Here is an 18,664-nt window from a genome sequence, read left to right on the forward strand (position 1 = left end):
AGGAGTGTGGAAGGGGACAGGCAGTCGGCTCTGATACCAACTTGTGACGCCCCCGATTTGACCGTACACTAATCATGCATGCAAATGTGTACGACCAAGATCAGGAACTCACGGGAAGATATCACAACACAACTCTAGACATAAATTAAAATAATACAAGCTTTATATTACAAGCCAGGGGCCTCGAAGGCTCGAATACAAGAACTCGATCATAGACGAGTCAGCGGAAGCAACAATATCTGAGTACAGACATAAGTTAAACGAGTTGCCTTAAGAAGGCTAGTACAAACTGGGATACAGATCAAAAGAGGCGCAGGCCTCCTGCCTGGGATCCTCCTAAACTACTCCTGGTCGTCGTCAGCGGGCTGCACGTAGTAGTAGGCACCTCCCGAGTAGTAGTAGTCATCATCGACAGTGGCGTCTGGCTCCTGGGCTCCATCGTCTGGTCGCAGCAATCGAGTATAGAAAGGGGGAAAGAGGGAGCAAAGCAACCGTGAGTACTCATCCAAAGTACTCGCAAGCAAGGAGCTACACTACATATGTATGCATTGGTATCAAATGGAATAAGGGTATCATATGTGGACTGAACTGCAGAAAGCCGGAATAAGAGGGGGGTAGCTAGTCCTATCGAAGACTACGCTTCTGGCCACCTCCATCTTGCAGCAGAAGAAGTGAGTAGAGGGTAAGTTCACCAAGTAGCATCGCATAGCATAATCCTAACCGATGATCCTCCCCTCGTCGCCTTGTGAGAGAGCGGTCATCGGTTGTATCTGGCACTTGGAAGGGTGTGTTTTATTAAGTATCCGGTTCTAGTTGTCATAAGGTCAAGGTACAACTCCAAGTCATCCTGTTACCGAAGATCACGGCTATTTGAATAGATTAACTTCCTTGCAGGGGTGCACCACATAACCCAACACGCTCGATCCCATTTGGCCGGACACACTTTCCTGGGTCATGCCCGGCCTCGGAAGATCAACACGTCGTAGCCCTACCTAGGCACAACAGAGAGGTCAGCACGCCGGTCTAAATCCTATGGCGTAGGGGTCTGGGCCCATCGCCCTTTGCACACCTGCACATTGCGAACGCGGCCGGTGAGCAGACCTAGCCTCCCTTATACAAGAGTAGGCGTTCTAGTCCAACCCGGCGCGCGCCGCTCAGTCGCTGATGTCACGAAGACTTCGGCTGATACCACGACGTCGAGTGCCCATAACTGTCCCCGCATAGATGGTTAGTGCGTATAGGCCAGTGGCCAGACTCAGATCAAATACCAAGATCTCGTTAAACGTGTTATCTTGAAATAACCGCGAACGCCGACCAGGGCCAGGCCCACCTCTCTCCTAGGTGGTCTCAACCGGCCCTTGTCGCTTCGCCACACTACTCTAATGCAAGCAGTATAGAGAGTAGAGTAGGCGATATCTGGTGACCAAGGGGGGGGGGGCTTGCCTAGTTGCTCTGGCAAGAGAGAGGGGTCGTCAACACCTTAGTCGTACTGGGTAGCAGCGGCGTCGGTCTCGGTGTCTAGCGAGAGAAGAGGGGGAAGAAACAATAAATATAATGCAAACAAAAGCATGATGATGCATGACATGACAAAGTGTGGTGCTAGGTGTGCCCTTACGCGGTACGAGGTGGTACCGGTGACGGGGGAAAAACATCTGGGAAAGTATTCCCGATGTTCCGTGTTTTCGGACAGATGAACCGGAGGGGGAAAGTTGCGTGTTTGCTATGCTAGGGATGCGTGGCGGACAAACGGGCTGCGTATCCGGATTCGTCTCGTCGTTCTGAGCAACTTTCATGTACAAAGTTTTTCCATCCGAGTTACGGTTTATTTTATATTAATTTTAAAAGATTTAAATCATTTCTAGGATTTCTCTAATTAATTTAATTTAACATTATCCAGAACCGTGCACGCCGACGTCAGCATGACGTCAGCAGTCAACAAAGGTTTTGATTGGTCAACTTGACGTGTGGGTCCCACCTGTCAGTGACACATTTAATTATCCAGTTTTAATTAACCTAAACACGATTAATTAGGGGTGGGCCCACTGTCATTGTCTATTTAATTAACTAACAGTAGTTAGCTTAATTAGTTATTTGGTTAATCTAATTATGATTAATTAGTTTAATTAATCAAGATTAATTAAGTTAATTAATTATTTAATTATTATTATTATTATTTATTTTTATATAAATTATATATATATTCGTTTTCGTTCTCAGGGGCGTGGGCCCCGTTTGTCATTGGCCCAGAGGGGGCATAGCGGGTCGGGCACAGGCGGGTTAAAGGGACCGTAGCGGGTGCGGGCGTTGCCCGGGCGTAGCATCACCCAAACGCCCGGGTGCGGCGGGGAGAGGCTGGCGAGGCATCGGTGACCACGGCGCCGACCAGGCGGAGGAGGGTGCGGGGAGGCTCGCCGGGAGCAGCAGGCAGCGCGGGCATTGGCGAGCGAGGCATGCGGCGGCCACGGCACGAAGCAGCAGCAGGCGAGCGCATGGCGCCGGGCAGGACAGAAGCGCAGGGGGGCGGCACGCGCAGGTGAGACGAGTCGCTGTCGGAGGGCAGGGGTAGCGGCGCGGGTCGCGAGCGGGGCGAGGCTTGCAGGGGCGAGCGCGGTTAGCGAGGCGTGGTCGTGTACGACGACGGCCGAGCGCAGGCGGGAGGAGGGGCGTGTAGCAGCGCCAGCGGTGAGCAGGGGGTCGCGGGACGCGCGGGCGGTGGCTGCGGGGCATCCAGGAGCGGGCGTGCGCGGCTACAGGCGCGGTGAGCGCGCTGACAGAGACGGCGTCGGTCATGGGGTGCCGTTGTGAGCAAGGAAGGAGGAGGAGATGCCGGGCCTCACTTGGGGTGTAGGGGAACGGCAGCATGCTCGAGGAGGAGGACGAGCAGGCGACGATGACGGTGGGCGGCTTCGGCGAAGCAATGGTAGGACGAGGCGGCGACGGTGTGCGGCGGCGGCGTCGGGGGCATCAGGGGCGCGGCCTAGTTCCGGTCGGGGAGGTGGAGGAGACGAGGAAGAAGCGGTCCGGTGGGGCGGACGAGGACGGGGAGGTCGAGGTGGAGGGCAGCGATGGCGGCTCCGGTGTCGTGGTCCAGGGCGGTGGCCTCGGGGTCGATCCCCCCGATCCAATCGGGGGGGCAGAGGAGGGGCGCGTGGGGGGAGTGGGAGAAGTGGTTGACCCGATATAGGTCACGGGAGGGAGTGGGCGTTAAGGAGTGCGGGGATGGGCCGGCCTGGTGGGTCGTGGCCCAGTTGGGTCGGTGGCCTGCTGGGCCGGAGCCCCAGGGGGGTTACTTTTCCAATTTTTTTCTCTTTTGTATTTCCTTTTTACTGTTTTATTTCACTTTCTATTTACTATAGTTTTTTTAAAATACTAAATTAGTTCCTAAAATAGTGTTACTACTTATTCTAATGTCACAATAACTTGGGCTCCGAAATAAATTAGTTTAACATTTTATATATTATAAAAGGCATTTAATTATTGGTTTTAGCTGCTGTTTTGCTCATTTTAGAGTATCTACACATTTATAAAGTGTGGTTTCTCCTCCATTATTACTTAGGATTTATTTGTCACATTGAGAACATTTTAGTTTTGACTTTCGACAACTATGATTGTTTGACTTGATTTTGAATTTGAATTTTGAATCGGTTTTTGAACTAACCCGAGATTATTTATAGTGACAGAGGTGACGTGACATCATTAACGAGGGATTGCTGTAGCCTAATTATCCGGGCGTCACAAATATCTCACCCAAAACTTGAAAATTTCAATCACACAAAACTTAACGGAACTTCATGAGATAGGTTCGTATGATAAAGAGCAAACCATTCACTTTGGTACTATCAAAGAGAAGATTCATAATTGTTTCCACATAATGCCTACTATACCTTATCATTTCCACAATTTATATTGATTAATATAAGCCACAGAAACTAGGAAACAAGCAAACTATGCATTGAAAACAGAATCTGTCAAAAATAGAACAGTCTATAATGATCTGGACAATGACCGTACTTCTATTACTCCAAAAATTCTGGAAATATAGGAAAACGTAGGAAATTTGTATATCAATCATCTGAAAAATTCAGAATTTTATCATGTTGCAGTGAATTTCAACAATATTGTTACTAGGCACAAAAGTTTCTATTTTTGCACAAAATCAAGTCAACTATCCTCCAAACTATCCCAAAGGCTTTACTTGGGACTTTATTGAAACAAAAATAGTAGGTAATAGTGTTGGGTTGTCTCCCAACAAGCACTTTTCTTTAATTCCTTTTTACCTAGGCATGATGATTTCAATGATGCTCGCATAAAAGATAAGAATTGAAACATAATGGGAGCATCATGGAACACATTGCAAGCACATTTAAGCCTAACCCACTTCCTATGCATAGGGATTTTTTGAGCAAAGAATTTATAGGAGCAAGAATCAACTAGCATAGGAAGGAAAAACAAGCAAAGCTTTAAGATTTTCATCACATAGAGAGGAAACTTGATATTATTGAGATATATAAAAGCATATCTCCCTCTCTCATAATAATTTTCAGTAGCATCATGAATGAATTCAACAATATAGCTATCACACAAAGCATTATTTTCAAGATCCACATGCATAAAAAATTTATTACTCCCCACATAAGCAAATTTATCCTCGTTAATATTGGTGGAAGCAAATTCAATGAAATAACTATCATGTGATTGACAATTAAAATCATGATGACAAGTTTCATGGTTATCATTATTCTTTATAGCATACATGTCATCACCATGATCATCATAGACAACAACTTTGTTGTCATAATCAATTGAAACCTCTTTGAAAATAGTGGATTCATCACTAAATAAAGTTATGACCTCTCCAAATCCACTTTCATAATTATTAGAATAAGATTTAACACCCTCCAAAATAGTGGGATCATCATTACCTAGAGTTGACACTCTTCCAAACCGACTTTCATCAATATAATCATCATAAATAGGATGCATGCTTTCATCATAATAAAATTTCTCATAAAAACTTTGGGGACTACAAATATCATCTTCATCAAACATAGCATCCGCAAGCTTATGGCTTTGCATATCATTAGCATCATGGATATTCATAGCAAGCATATTAACAATATTGTAATCATGCTCATCATTCAAAGATTTTAAGCCAAACATTTTATTGAATTCTTCTTCTATCAATTGAGCACAATTTTCCTTTCCATCATTTGAAGAAAGACATGATAAAGATGAATAATATGAGGCCACCTCAATTCCTTTTTTTGTAGTTCTATTTTATAAACCAAATTAGTGATCAACATGAAACTAAAAGATTCAATTACAAGATCTAAAGATATACCTTCAAGCACTCACCTCCCCGTCAACGGCGCCTGAAAAGAGCTTGATGTCTACTACGCAACTTTATTCTTGTAGACTCATGTTGGGCCTCCAAGCGCAGAGTTTTGTAGGACAACATCAATTTTCCCTCAAATGGATGACCTAAGGTTTATCAATCCGTGCGAGGCATAGGATGAAGATGGTCTCTCTCAAATAACCCTACAATCAAATAACAAAAAGTTTCTTGTGTCCCCAACACCCCAAATACAATGGTAAATTGTATAGGTGCACTAGTTCGGCGAAGAGATGGTGATACAAGTGTAGTAATGATAGTAGATATTGATTTTTGTAATAGTAACAATAAAAACAGCAACGTAGCAAGTAACAAAAGTGAGAACAAAACAGTATTGAAAGGCTTGAAAATGAGGCCTAGGGTTCATACTTTCGCTAGTGCAATCTCTCAATAATACCAATATAATTGGATCATATAACCATCCCTCAAGATGTGATGAAGAATCACTCCAAAGTTCTTATCTAGCAGAGAACATAAGAAGAAATTATTTGTAGGATATGACACGACCTCAAAGCTATTCTTTTCGATCAATCTTTTGAGCTATCTGCTACTTCTTGACCTTGCATTGATTTTTCCCCTTGAAGAGGAAAGGGTAATGCAGCAAAGTAGATATAAGTATTTCCCTCAGTTAAGAACCAAGGTATCAATCCAGTAGGAGGCACAAGCAAGTTACTAATATATGCACCTGCACAAACTAACAAACACTTGCACACAACACGAAAAAGGGGTTGTCAATCCCTTCATGGTCACGAACAAGAGTGAGATCTAAAAGAGATAGGTATAAAAGATAAATAAAAGAGCAAACTAAAGTACATATAAATAAATTGCAGCAAGGCATTTTTGGGTTTTTTGGTTTATAGATCTGAAAATATATGATGGAAAATAGATCCCGGGGCCATAGTTTTCACTAGAGGCTTCTCTCTTGAAGATAACATATGGTGTGTAAACAAATTACTGTTGAGCAATTGATAGAAAAGCGCGAAGTTATGACGATATCTAATGCAATGATCATGACTATAGGCATCAAGTCCATGACAAGTAGTCCGAAACAATTCTGCATCTACTACTATTACTCCACACATCAACTGACTCCTGCCTGCATCTATAGTATTAAGTTCATAAGAATAGAGCAACTCTCTAAGTAAGATGACATGATGTAGAGTGATAAACTCAAGCAATATGACATAAACCCCATCTTTTTATCCTTGATGGCAACAATACAATACGTGCCTCGCTACCCCTTCTAAGCACCTCTCCCATTGCAAGAGAAACCAATCTAGTTGGCCAAACCAAACCAATAGTTCGAAGAGAAATAAAAAGATATCTTAATCATGCATAAAAGAGTTCAAAGAAGACTCAAATAATATTCATAGATAATCTGATCATAAATCTACAATTCATCAGATCTCAACAAATGTACCGCAAAAGAAGATTACATCTAATAGAACTCCAAGAAAATCAAGTAGAAAAATGTATTGAAGATCAAAGAGAGAGAAGAAGCCATCTAGCTACTAGCTATGGACCCTTAGGTCTGTGGTAAACTACTCACGCATCATGGAAAAGGCAGGAAGGTTGATGTAGAGGCCCTCCGTGATCGAATCCCTCTTCGACCGAGTGCCGGAAAAGGCCCCAACATGGGATCTCACGGGAACAGAAGCTTGCGGCGGTGGAAAAGTAGTTTTGGTGGGCACTCTGGTATAGAGGGAATATTTGAGGATTTACAGTGCCGAGATTAGGTCAAGACGGTCCACGAGGGGCCCATAAGCCAGCGGGCGCACCCCCATGGCTTGTGCCCGCCTCGTGGGTCTTCTAGCCTCCTCTCCAAGTCTCATGGGTTTCTTCGGGTCCAAGAAAAATCACCGTAAAGTTTTATTCTTTTTGGACTCCGTTTGATATTACTTTTCTGTAAAAGTCAAAAACAACGAAAAAATAGAAACTGGCACCGGTCTCTAGGTTAATAAGTTAGTCCCAAAAATAATATAAAATAGCATATTAATGCATATAAAACATCCAAAATAGATAATATAATACTCCCTCCGTCCCGTAATTCATGTCACAGGTGTAGTTCATTGCCAATTTTATAAAAAAAGCCCTCGTAGTTTAAAAACAATCACAAACAAGTCCCTCCAACCCCGTCTTCTTCCTTCGCCATCACTCGTGCGTCTCCAGGGGCCGGCGCCGCCAAGCTGCGAGATTTCTCGCCCACCAGGAAGTGTACTGCCTCCCTCGCCACGTACCTTCGACGCCGCCGCCATCGCCAAGTACTTGCTCCGCCACCGCCACCCAGACATGTGCCGCCGTGATCCCCTCCCGTGGCGATTACCTATCGGCATCGCCGGAATTTCCCACCACGATCCGGTGGAGCAGGAGCTCCCTCTCATCATCCTCAAGCTCCCACGAGTCCTCGTCGTGCTCCCGCGAGTCCACCTTGAGCTGCCTCCCGTGCGCCACCGCAATCCCTCCCGCCATGGTCCACCTACTGGCATCGCCGGAGCCGGCCTCGATGATCAAGTGGATAGGAGCTCGTGCGCATCCTCTGTGTTGTCCTACGAGTCTTCATCGAGCTCCCACGCGCCGCCGTGGTGCTCCTTCTCTGCCTACGTGCTAGCACGGCTGTTTCTCCCCTGCCGCCGATGGACCTAGCCCATGCTGCTGCTGCTCCTCTTCCCATGTTGATGCTACAGCTCCTCTTCCCATGCTACTGTTGCTGATCCGTGTCGTGTTGCTGTTGTTGCTGTTGACTGCCGCCTTGACTGCTACTGCTGGTGCTATTTGCACTCTGAAGAAGGTACTCCATCAGAGTACTGCTACCTGACAATTTGGATTGCTTTACCTTGCTTGCAAATACTCCAATGATGATCAAATGAAGTGTTTGTTTCCTTTGTGCATGGTTCTAAAACAATTACTCCCAAACATGTCTGACCAGCCAATCCTCTTGATCTTGTTCCATTTTGATTGAATTCTCTAAATGTCTGAAACATGTCTGAAACAATTACTGTCAGAACATGTTGGTGTATCTGAAACAAAACCAAAACCAATTTATGGGTGTATCTGGTGTTTTTTTACCTACTACAAAACAAACCTAGTAGCTTACTTGAATAACTCCACCAATTAATCTATGCAAAGCAAAAAATGTGAATATCACTAAACGTCTATAAACATGCTTGGCTAGCCCATCAATTAAGCTAGTTTACAAAGAGAAAAAAAATGGAAGCATCAGTAAATGTCCGCAAACCTGCGGCTAAAGTTTTTGATAGTTTAACGTATGTTAAGTTAGAAACCAAATCCAAGTATGATAAACTAAACTAGTTGTCTACTAGAGCATAGGTAATTAAGTTGAGTGTGATAGGGTAAGCTGCAGCTGTTTGACAGTTCTGCATTGCCTGAGACTTTCAAGTCAACAGAAGATCTGTTTTTAGAGGTTTTTGTGAACAAAATAAAGAAAAATTTGGGTCATGACTCACCTCATTTTCTAGGCTACGAATAGTAGTGGCCCCTTTTATTTAGCGATGAATAGTACCACTTCACGTCTACAAACATGAAGATAAAACTTCTTGGTGAGCTAGCTAGTTCACTGTGTGATAATCCTGCACATAGAGTTTGGAACAGAATTTGAGATCATTTTTAGGCTCATGAGTCCTGAAACTAGATAGAACCAAACTGAACGACATTCAACTAAGTCCAATTTACTAGAACTAACATTTAACTAAGTCCAAGTTACTGAAACAATTTACTAAAACAATTTAGTGGAACGACATTCCACTAAATCCAATTTACTCGTACTCCATCAGAGTACTGCTACCTGACAATTTGTGAAATTGATTTACTGTTAACCAAAAGCTTTCAATTAATAGCAAGGCCTTGAGTAAATTTAAGCAATTGCCCCTAGCTGATCTTGGATTGCTTTACCTTGTTTGCAAATACTACAATGATGATCAAATGGAGTGTTTGTTTCCTTTATGCATGGTTCTTCCAAAATGTGGGAAAAACTAACTGAAAAAGCATGATCAAACATTTACCATGGTTCTTTTCCAAAATGATGATCAAATGAAGTGTGAAGGGGATTCATCAAACTCAAATGCATGCATGTTGGTTGCACACCTCTTATCTCGGGATGTAGAAAGTTCCTATCATAGTTATTGACGCTAATTCACATGAGCTTGGAAAAACCAAGCTTACTTGTGTGTAAAAGTTCACTAGTAACCTACTGATTGTTGCTGCTTGATGTAATCTCTTCGTGCTACCGTAAACCATGATTTACTCATCTTTTGTCATTGATAGCAGGAGTATGGATTTGAACATGATGCCTCAAGAGGAATACGATGAAGGTATTAATTTAAATTGGATCCCTGGAGAGGAGGAACCTCAAGTGGCAGAGAATGGAGCTATGGATTTAAACTTAATGCCTCAAGAGGAAGACGATGAAGCTATGAATTGGATGCCTCAAGAAGATGAAGAGGAATAGGAGGAATCCCAAGAGGAAGAGGGTTAAGTTATGAATTGGATACTTCAAGAGAAAAGAAGAAAATTGTTAGATAATAAGAGGCATGGTGTTTACTTCGCCTTGCTAGTAATCAAGCTAAGAGATGGATCTGTTCAACCAGAGGACGAGCTTCTAGTCTCAACCCTACTAAACATAAGTGTACGATCTATTGAAAGAATCTGGGAAGACGCCAGAAAGCAAATTGCCGATGGCAAAGAAGTAGATGTCTCAAGCAAGAAGCCAGGAAGATCTGGCCGGAAGAGAAAGGAGCTGGATCTAGCGAGGACCTCAACAATCCCACTGAATAAAAGAAGGACAATTCGATCTCTGGCATGGTCCCTAGGTGTGGCCCGATCCACCCTACATAAGAGGTTCCAGTTGAATGAGCTCAACCGCATCACAAGCACTGTGAAGCCTCACCTCAAGCCAGAGAACAAGCTTGCGAGATTAAAATTTTGTATGTCCATGCTCGATTACAATGCGATCTCAACTTCTCGGGCTATGTTTAAGCCAATGACCAATATGGTTCACATTGATGAAAAGTGGTTTGACATGACGAGAGTGAAGAATAGTTAGTATGTACTTCTAGGCAGTGTTGAGGAAATCGTTAACTGGTAGCTGCTCGGTTGGCTGGCGAGTAGGGGATTAATCGACGAATCGGCAAGTTAATCAGCCATTTAATCAATTAATCAGACAATTATTTAGTTTATCGGCTACTCGGTGACCCTACAAGTAGGGATTAATCGGCAAGTTAACTGGTTAATCGGATGAATTCTTGAACAGGGCTTCTAGGAGAACCTGAGCCCAAGCGCACCGTGTCAAACACTCACCTCATTGGGATGGTAATGTTCCCAACAGATGTGGCCAGGCCTCGATATAACAATGAGGGTGAGCTAACATTCGATGGGAAGATCGGCATTTGGGCATTCATCGAAGAGACTAAGGCAGTGCAGACAAGTCAGAACAGAGCAAAGGGAACAAAAGTGTTGACATCAGTGAAAGTAAACAGGCCTGTGTGCAGAGATTATCTCATCAATAAGGTTATCCCAGCAATTTAGGATAAGTGGCCTGATGATGATGAGGGAGCAACAATATTCATCCAACAGGATAACGCAAAGCCTCATGTCCTTCCTAATGATGTAGCTTTTAGAGAAGCTGTGGAACAAACTGATCTTGACATCTGATTGCTACATCAGCCCCCAAACAGCACTGACTTCAATTGTTTGGACTTCTTCTTCCATAACTCTCTCCAGTCTCTAACCGACTGCAGGTCACCTACAAACATCCAGGAACTGGTACAGGGTGTGGAAGAGGAATTCCAGAACTACGATCCCCACAAGTTGCACAGAAGCTTTATCACATTAGAAGCAGTTATGTTTGAAGTTATGAAAGACAAAGGAGGAAATCAATATAAGTTGCCACACTTGCACACGGATCGCTTCAGAATGCTGGCATGGAAATAGTCAGTGTATATTGCGATAGTTAGGTAGTTCATGATACCAGGGCCATTATAGAAGAAATGGAAATTGCAATAGGAAAAGAAAATAAAAGGAAACAATTAGCTATAGAAGGGAAAAGAAAGAAAAGTAAAGGGAAGGGAAGAAGTGTCCAGAGAAAGGAAAAGAATGTAGTCAAGAGGAGACAAAGAGGCCCTTATGTCATGTAGTCAGGTGCTCCTTGCGTATGTCTTGTGTAATCTTGTGTCAAGAGGGGACAAAGATGCCCTTATGTCATGTGTAATCTTGTGTCAAGAGGGGACAAAGAGGACCTTATGTCATGCCCTTGTGTATGCCTTGTCTAATCCTTGTATATAAACTCATTCTTAGAATTTATTGGAATTTGGGTTATTTGGAATTTGAATTATTTAAATTGATTCGGATTAATTTTAGTTATTTGAATTAATTTAAAATATTTGGATTAATTTGAATAATTTGGATTAAAACTGGATTTGTGCTAACTTACTTTGCAATTTGTGCTAACTTACTTTTTTGAATAATGCTGATTATGCACTTCACAAGGTAACCTAGTGCTCCATCAAAAACAGAATCAAAGATGGCATGGCATGCTTGATGTGATGTAACTAATCTTTGTGCCATAATGTTTGCCATTTTAGAAATGCACTAATTAAATTTCTAAAATGAAGTTATAGTTATACAGTGTTCTGTTCTGACAGTAGCTAGGTACTGTAGATAGGATAGCTCAAGTTTCAGAACTGAGGTGAAGGAAGAAGTAGGAGTATCTTTGTGTTGCAATCCTTGGATTTACAAAGGAGCAAATGGGACTTGAAGAGCACTCTGTAACATCCCAATTTTTATTAATTTGGATGTTAATAGAATCATTCAATGCATAGCATATTTCTTTGCATTTTGGAGTTTTTGAAATATTCAAATAATATCTTTTCCACTCGAGAAAAACAAATGAGAGGGGATAAGATGACTTCCTCAAGATATAAAAGAGTGGGAAATTTTATTTTGAATATTATTTGAAGTTTTGGAGTTTATTGGAATTTAGTTTATTTTGCGAAAAGTGCATTAATTGCATTAGGAAAATATTTCCAAAATGTTCTCTGCTTAAGTTAATGTTCATTAGGCTCTAAATATTGCATAGTTATTTTAGAAATTATTGTGGTGTTTTTATTAATTCATTTGAATTGTTTAGGGACATTTTAGTCTTAGGTTTAAAAAAAACACACGCACTCACCCGCCTGGACCGAAACCAGTTCGGCCCAGGGACGCGTGCACTCAGCCAGCCGCGGCAGGCCAGCCGGCCCAGCTGGCCATTTGGCCCAAGGCCAGCGCCCCAGCGCCTGAAACGCCCCCGCACCGGTCGATCGCCGCGCCCCCCTCTCGCTCGCTACCGCCGCTGCCACTGCCAGGCGGGCCCCACCCGTCAGGCCGTCCTCAACCTCCCGCACCGCGCGGGATAAACACTCGCCGCCGCGCTCCCGCAACCGCCGGCCGCCTCCCTCGCGGATAATGCTTATCCGTCGACCCCGAGCCCTCTACCCTCGCCTATAAAATCCCCTCGACCCCCTTTGTTGACCTCGCCGTCCTGCTTCTCCCCACGCCGCCCCTAGCCGCCGCTGACGCCGTTTGCATCTCGCCGGAGCCGCGCCGCTCCGTCACCCTTTCCGACGCCAGTAAGCCACCATGGCCTCCCTTCCTTTGTCATTTGGATCCCCGCGACAACACGCATCGTTTTGACACGCTTTTTGCCCCTAGGTATCGTCGGAGCCGCCGCACCGTCGACGCCGGAGCCGCCGGAGCTCCGAAGGCCGCCGTCTTCGCCCCGCCCCGTCCGGACGTCGCCAACGCGCGCCGACACCACCTTCACGACGCCCAAGCCGCGCCGCACCTCCCCGTCTTCTTCACCGACGCCGGACCCACCGTAGCCGCCGCCCCGTTCGACCCGAGCCGCCGCCGCCATCCTCTACTCGTCGCCGGCCACCACCACCTGCTGTAAGCCGCCGCCCCACCCTCGCCCGTTAGATCGGTCACCAATGGCCTAGATTAGATTAGGTTAGTTGTTTTTTTTTTGTTGAACCGGTACGTGGTTAACCGCGGTCTTTATTTAAAAACTACCGGTCGGTTTCTTTTAGACCGTGCGGTTTTATTTAAACCGAGCGTCGGTTTTATTTAGTTAGCCGCTGCCGCTGTTTTTCTTATTTAGCGGCCGTTCGCCGTATAGCCTCCGCAGCGGACGCTGCTCGGCCAGCCAAGAGCTGCCATGGGCCAGGGACCTGTTTGCGATAGTTTTCTTCATTGTTTAGTCCCTGTAAATAGCAGATTAGTCCCTGATCTTAGATTTGCCATAACTTTTTAACCGTAGATCCAAACTTGATGAAACCAGCGGCAAATTCTTCGTATTGTTGAGATCTATCCAGTAGCATAGCTTTTGAAAACTTTTGTTAGATTAAAATTTGAATTATTCAGATTCAAATTCAAACTTCAAATAGCCATATCTCCCAAACCGTAGCTCCGATTAAGTTGATTCCTTTTGCATGCTGTCAACGTAGCAAAGCCCTATCACCTGGACCTTTGTCACAACAATTTTCACACACTAGTTTCTGCCCTTTAATATTTTTACTAGTATGCCTAGTATGCACTATACTTCACATCACTCCTTGAACCATAGGACTATGTTGTTTTGCACTTAGAGTATTTCTGTAGTAGCTTAGTGTGTTGTATGTTCATTTGGTTTTTCCGAGACTTTTTGCTATGCTTGTTCTTTTGGTCTCTGGAATGTTGCTTATGTTTGTCTATCTTCTTTGTGATAGATTGCCGGGAGTGCGAAGCAGAATATTATCAGTCTTTAGAATTCAACCAGCAGTACCAAGGCAAGTTGCATCTTGATCATGTTTCATTACCTATGTTTTTATTATGCACTTAGTTCTTTGCGGTAGGACTGCATGGTAGGAAACTGGTGCCACATGACTTTGTTTTTTTACCCAGTAGTTCATTGAGGTAGGTCTGAACCATATAACTTTGTCACCATCGTTTTACTTTATGTTGCTATGCTAAGTAGACGTGGATTGGGAAGTGATCATTGTGAGAGAAGAGTGACAATGTAGTAAATAAGACCTAAGTTAAAAAAATGAACTACCTGGGCGGAAACTTGTGGGAATGGTGGCGAAGTATAGTGGGGCACACATGGGAAATCCATGGTGGTGCACCACTAGTGGACCGTCCGCTCAGGCTCAAAGAGATCAATCGTATTCCCATGTCTAGAAGCTTACGTGTGCAACCACATGCCAATATGGGCTCTGGCTTAGTTGAGTAGTTAGTGTGCCCCCTTCCAGGATGGGCTAGCAGATGTAGAATGATGTAGGTGTACCGGCCTATCCGTGGGTTAAGGGGGAACATTTTCGAATGGCTATGTCTCGATCTTCCGATCATGGAGGTGGTCGAGTCTTGTGGGGAAAAGTGCACAACCTCTGCAGAGTTTTCAACCTAATCGATTAGCCGTGTCCCCAGTTACGGACAACTTGAGCATCTAGTAGTGGAAATGTCGGGAGATCTCCTCACCTTTAATTAAACAGTTGGGTTTTGAATGAAACTTGGGGACGGATGGAGTTGGATTTGCCAACTCATCCTATGCAAATGTGTAGTAGTAGAATAACAATCTTTTCTAATAGGGAAAAACTGGCTTTATGCAAACAACTAAACTTAGAGCTTTCCACCAGCCAAACTGCATGTAAAAGTAGGTTCATTACACTATGATGTGACTTGCCAGTACATTCAATGTACTGACCCATTTGGCTGCAACTTATCACGTTGCAGATATATCCGACGAGGATTAAGGTGCGATAGGTCGATGTTCTACACTCAACCTTGCTCGTGGAGTTGGACTCATTTACTTCTTTGCTTCCGCTGTATTTGTTTATTGGCTTTATGCCCTATTTTGTAATAAATGTATTGCTCCTGGACTATCGATGTAATAAAGAGATGTGTGTTATTTCTGTTATTTCATCGAGTACTGTGTGTGCTAGCAAGTCGATCCAGGGACTAGCACGGTAAGCACAGAGACTTCGACTCTTACCGAGTCGGGTCGCTACACACTCGTGGTAAGGGAAATTCAGTTAAAAAAGGCCTTGAGTAAATTCAGATAAAGATGCATTAACAACAAGGCCTTGAGTAAACTTATACTTCCTAACAACATGTTCTGATACACTAAGAGCAAGTCTAAGCTTTTTCCTACACCACACACACACACAACACAGGATGTCAAGATGACCCAACTTTTTTCATGTCATGGCTTTGATGAATGATGCCCCCACATTTCATGATCAATCTGTGAGAATACAACCATTAGTCTGTGGAGGTCCAATAAAAAGAAAATGTGGAGGTCCCATGCTCAAACTGAATGAAACTAAATGAAGGTTATTCTAGGAAAGGGGGAGGCATTCTCATCTTGTCATCTTGACAGAATTCAAAGTAGTTCAAACAAGATCCACTCTACTGTAAAAAACTAGATAACTACTAATTCCTGTGTACACCATTTAAAATGATTGCTATTGACTGAATTCAGTGAAAATTGTCAAACTAAAAATGGAAAATACACTTTTGTTGTACTCTAGTTTTGCAAACTGAAAATGCAATTTGGTTATAGTTTGATGGATCTCCGAGTCTCTGGATCAAACTAGAAATGCTCACATCAAGGAGAAAATTGACAGTTTTGACAGTAACTTTAGTCAAAATCTTAGCATCAAGTAGTTTCAGTACTCATCTCTGAATCTGAAATCTTGAACAGGAGCTCCAGGCGATGTCGGCCTTGAGGTGTTGGACGATGGTGCAGTGGCTGAATAGGAGTGAACGACGTCTTCTACCTTCTTGAAGAAGCCATTTGTCCTATATAGAAAACAAAACCAAAATTAAAATCAGTGCATGAATATGCTATCAGTTATCAAAATCAAAATGTACTCTAGTTTAAAGTGTACAAATGCACTAATTAAATTTCTAAGATGAAGCTAGTGTGGAATGTGCTGCAAAGCTTACAGGCTATAAGATTGATTGGACATGGTTAAAAAAGGAAAAGCAATCTGCCTTTTCATACAGCCTAGATAACCAGATAATTAATACCGGAATATCATATGAAAAACAGTAATATTCCTTGGTCACAAACTTGTGGTAAAAGATTATAACATGGCAACAGATGCTTTCAGCAATCAGAGACTGCTGTCGAATACTTCGGCGTAGTACACTGAATGCATTTCTCTGGAACTAATTTAGATTTGATAATTTCAGCAAGAATTTACATTGAATGCATTTCTCTGAATGCACTGCTCAGAATTCAAATCTAGTTTGACTTTACACTGAATAAAGGTTTACAGAAAAAAACCTAAATTTACTAGCTTGAGCAGAACAATTTCAGAGTAGATTGAGCAGAACAAAAAGAATCCTAAGCTTGAGCAACCCACGGGAGGGGGCTGAACCTGCTGGCCACGTCCGGCGGCCAAGACGGGTCTCATCGCCGAGCTAGAGCACTTTGCGCCGCCGTCAGGACATTGGTGCGTGCGGCCTAGGCCCTAGAAGAGTCGTTGGGTGGTCGTCAGTGCATCTGTCCATCCGAACCTACATGCAGGTGAGACCGGACCATATTCATGGTCGACGGAGTCGATATGGCGTGGAATTGGTCGATGATGATGTTTAGCCGGCGACGAAGTGGTCGGAGAGCAGGTCCACACAAAAATCAAAGCTTCCCCATCGTATTATTGAGGAAGTGGTGGACCAACACGGCGAGGGGCAGGGCGGCGGCATGGGTGGCGGGGGTGGGAGGGGGAGGGGGTCAGGCAGCATGGGGAGGCATTCTAGGAGGGGAGGAGCAAGGCAGAGCCCATCATGCAATATGGCGTCAGCGGAGAGAGAGAGAGACCGACCATAGAGCGAGGAAGACGCTGGACCGCGGGTTTGGTCGGGAAAAACCTGAGGACTAAACTACAAAATAACCCCTGTGACATGAATTACGGGACGGAGGGAGTAGCATGGAACAATCAAAAATTATAGATATGTTGGAGACGTATCACTATCCCTATAAGTGTCACAAATAGCCCTAGAGTTCGTACTAAAATAACACCATATGATGCACACCAACCAACTCTAATGTCTCCTAGATACTCCAATGTCACCGCAAGTATTCGTGAGTTGATTATACGATATGCATCAAACAATTTCAGATTCATAATACTTAATCCAACACAAAGAACCTCAAAGAGTGCCCCAAGATTTCTACCAGAGAAACAAGGATGAAAACGTGCATCAACCCCTATGCATAGATTACCCCAATGTCACCTCAGGAATCCATGAGTTGAGTGCCAAAACTTATATCAAGTGAATCAATATGATACCCCACCGTCACCATGGGTATCCTTAGAAAGACATACATCAAGTGCTCTAAAATCCATAAAAGTATTCAATCCATTAATAACGAAATCTCAAAGGGAAAACTCAATTCATCACAACAAGATAGACAGGGAGAAACACCATATGATCCAACTATATTAACAAAGTTCACGATACATGAAGACCATGCCAAATCAAGAACACGAGAGAGAGGGAGAGAGAGAGATTAAACACATAGCTACTGGTATAAACCCTTAGACCTGAGGGTGGACTACTCCCTCCTCAGCATGGTGGCCGCCGGGATGATGAAGATGGCCTCCAGTGATGATTTCCCCCTCCGGCAAGGTGCTGGAACAAGGTCCAGATTGGTTTTTCATGGCTATAGAGGTGTGCGCCGGTGGAACTTCTGATCTAGGTTAACTTCCGCGGGTTTCTGAATATATAGGATTTTTTGTCGTCGGTTTCACGCGAAAATGGGCCTCAGTGGCCCCACTACCCACCAGGGCGTGCCAGGGGGCACCCTGGTGCCTAGTGGGTAGCAGGGGGACCCCTCTAGTGGTTCTTTGCTCCAGTATTTTTCTTTTCTTCCAAAAAAATCGTCAAAAAGTTTCGTCCAACTCCGAGAACTTTTATTTCTGCACAAAGACAACACCACGGTAGTTCTGCTGAAAATAGCGTCAGTCCATGTTAGTTCCATTCAAATCATACCAAAACCATATAGAATTGTGGTAAACATGGCATGAATACTTCATAAATTATAGATACGTTGGAGACGTATCATATAGCAAATTGCTGTCCAACAACAAACTATCGTTAGCTACACTGCGGTTGTACAATCACCAAATACAAGGTTCGCAACAAAATATGAGTACTACTAAACAGTAATGTCATCATGTTTCAGTCGTCATACAATCACCAAACACAAACAACATACATATTAAGTCATGTTCG

The sequence above is a fragment of the Triticum urartu genome, chromosome 2, assembly GCF_003073215.2.
Source record: "Triticum urartu cultivar G1812 chromosome 2, Tu2.1, whole genome shotgun sequence".
Lineage (NCBI taxonomy): Eukaryota > Viridiplantae > Streptophyta > Magnoliopsida > Poales > Poaceae > Triticum > Triticum urartu.